Raw genomic sequence first — 3,026 nt, forward strand, 5'->3', positions numbered from 1 at the left:
TAACAAAATCTTTGATCAAATTTATTTGACTTTCTTCATTTCTCTTGTAAATTTTAAAGGTTAACCTATGGCGGAGGACCTTGATCAGAAGCAAATGATAGCTTCATTGAGGCGTGAAAAAGATTATCTATTGATGAAAATTTACATGTTAGAAGCAATTCATAAATTTGCGTTTGAAGAAAGGAAACTTGAAAGTTGGTTCCTAAAGCAGAGGCTTGATGAAGTAGACAACACTGTGAAGTTTACAGTGGTGTGCGTGGAGCATTGGAAAGGGAAAATATCGACCTAAATCTGAAGCTTGAGGAACAAAATCAATTGATACTGGTGTATGCCCTTCTTCATACAATGGAGATCGAGTTTGTGAAGAATAAGTTGGTGAAGAAGAAGAACGATTTGGTGAAGATCTAGATTAAAGAAATAGAATCTAAAGTTGCCAAAATGGAGAATAAACGGAAGATCCAGGACAATGATATTTCTCAAAGTCATATTGCTTAGAACAAACAGGTTACTAGATAATCTGTTGTAAACGTAGATTGATGTGCATGTGTATCTTGTTGTTACTTCTTGAGAAATTTGGTTGACAATTACTCCTAGCTCTTTTGCTGGACATATCTTTTTATTCCTACCGCTTTTCAAATATTTACTATTATTGGTGTTTTCCAATGGTTCCTTGGATGATGACATTGCTTGTATCCCTTGGATTTTATTTTTTATAAATTGCTTGAGTTCCTAAGTTTTGGAAAATATGGAAGTTTGCCCATGTAGATGACCTTATTTCCAGTTATTGCTATATATAGGGGGGCCTTCTGCCTAAAGTGGTTCCGAAATGGATGGAGGATGACTTTTACCGCGACCTTGGATGTCAGGGAAGCCTTCTATAATGGCCATGGATCGCTGTAGAGGTTTCCCATTTATTATAGTTGTAACACCCTATCACGCTCCGAGCTACCCCCGAGACACGTACACGAGACCTAGGATCACAAGTGATCTCAAGCTAACCCTGTTGGCATGATCATGAGCATCTAAAGATAATTAGATGATGCGGAAGCAAAATCATAATTAAAATGAAAAGACGGGGAATACCCATATGCTATAACTGAGATATTCGAAACTGATGAGTTTAATTCAATGAACATATTAACTCAATACTAAGCTCAAACTTTCTATGTCTAAAAATAGCCTCTAACTGACTAGAAACGTTTGGACAGGCCCCAACAAAATCTAGCAAAACCATAAACTAAAGGACTAAAAATACTGAAAAATAAACTCTTGACTATTGTCCTTGGAAAATGAGGACTCACCATTGATTCTACTGAACTAGAGATCGGGGTCCGATCTAAGCGTGATGTGGATGCTGGGAACCTGAACATATATCACGAGAAGATCTAGCGCATGTATCGTTAGTACTTGAAAGGTACTGAGCATGTAGGATATAGTAAATCTGAAATAAAACATAACTGAACAAACACAAAGTAAGTATCATATTTTGAACATTATATACAGAATGCTGAGCTAACTGGAATCAATGACCAAATTTATAACATGTTGAGACTGAATACAAACTGAACTGTAAATATGGTCAATGTAATAGAGTCTGACTGAACTCTCAGAGCTACTAATAACCATTAATAAAACAACATGATCTATATGTGGAGTCTGATGTATACGCCCCATCAAGAGGACCCAATATACCGTGCCAGAGGTATAAGGCATGCTTATACACTTAAATTATACCTCCCTAAAGAAGAATAAGCGATCCTTATAAAGTGAGAACCCAACTAGTAGGTTGGGTTCAATTCCATGAGGAAAATAATTTAGACTTCACCTTACTCACGATTATATCTATTTAGTCAATGTCTTTCCAAGGCAAGTAAGTAAAGGGGGGTTTTGTGAAACAAAATTCATTTACAATGAAATTAACAGTTTGAACAAAAATAAACTTTGGTTTTATCAAGATAAGAGAAGAATTAGGGCTTATGTGTTCCTCACATGTTCATAACGTTGTATTCCTAGAAATAGCAAATCTTTCCTAGTGTATATTATATGCAAAGTGATACTTTAGGTAACTCTAAATCCTAGGTCTGGAATCTAGAGAATTTCACCCTGCACCTTGGTCCGGCTACGTGTGTATACTTTATTAATCCTTACCATTATCTCATATTAGACATCATAATCGATGTAGGACTTAGTATTTCCTCACACAATCGACAATAGCCTATTAAATAGTATCACACTAAATCTATGTTGAGAATTCTTTTCCTATTACTACCTCTTTGGTCCGACAAGTAGCAACAAGGGGAGTTCTAACGTGTGCACTCGTTAAAAAGACTTCTAAGCGAAAGAATTATCAATGTATACAATAACACTATTCAAGAATTGCTTAATTACTAGGATTACTTTGTTAACTACCCATGGTTCTCACAACCCTAGTTGTGGATTTATTTACCCATGCTAGCATGATCACAATTCATAGTTCTAGACGAAGAAATCATGAACTTACTTAACAAGAAGAATAAACCCAGATTTTCAACTTGAAATTGCAAGAAAATCCTTCAAACCAAAACCGAAAATCAATTAATTGCCCAAGTAGCAACAATCAATCTCCAATACACAAAATAGAACAATACAATAGTAGCTAACCCCAGAAACGAGGTTTTAATACCATATATATATAGAAAACATAGTCTTAAAAAAAGTAATTAAAATAAGGAAAGTTTGTTCAGGTGACGCAACATCAATCTACGAACCACCTGACAGATCATCGATCAATCGATAGTCCATCGACTCCCTCTGCCAGTAACGACTTATAATATTTTTCTCTCTTCGGACGGAACCCTTTTTTAATCAAACGACGGACCAACATCACGGTCCGTCGATCCATCTACTGTTTATCGATGCTCCTCCGTAACTCCATACTTAGAATCTTCCAAAATCGGGTATTCGAACCTTCTCTAAACCAATTAATTTCCCAAGTAGCAACAATCAATCTCCAATACACAAAATAGAACAATACAATAGTAGCTAAC

The 3,026-nt window shown here is 35.7% G+C and overlaps 1 pseudogene; it reads left to right on the forward strand.

Annotated features, from left to right (window-relative positions):
- Positions 1 to 886: 886 nt before the first annotated feature.
- LOC114076510 overlaps positions 887 to 3,026 on the forward strand; it is a 58,609-nt pseudogene continuing 56,469 nt past the window's right edge.

The sequence above is a fragment of the Solanum pennellii genome, chromosome 3 (genome assembly GCF_001406875.1).
Source record: "Solanum pennellii chromosome 3, SPENNV200".
Classification (NCBI taxonomy): domain Eukaryota; kingdom Viridiplantae; phylum Streptophyta; class Magnoliopsida; order Solanales; family Solanaceae; genus Solanum; species Solanum pennellii.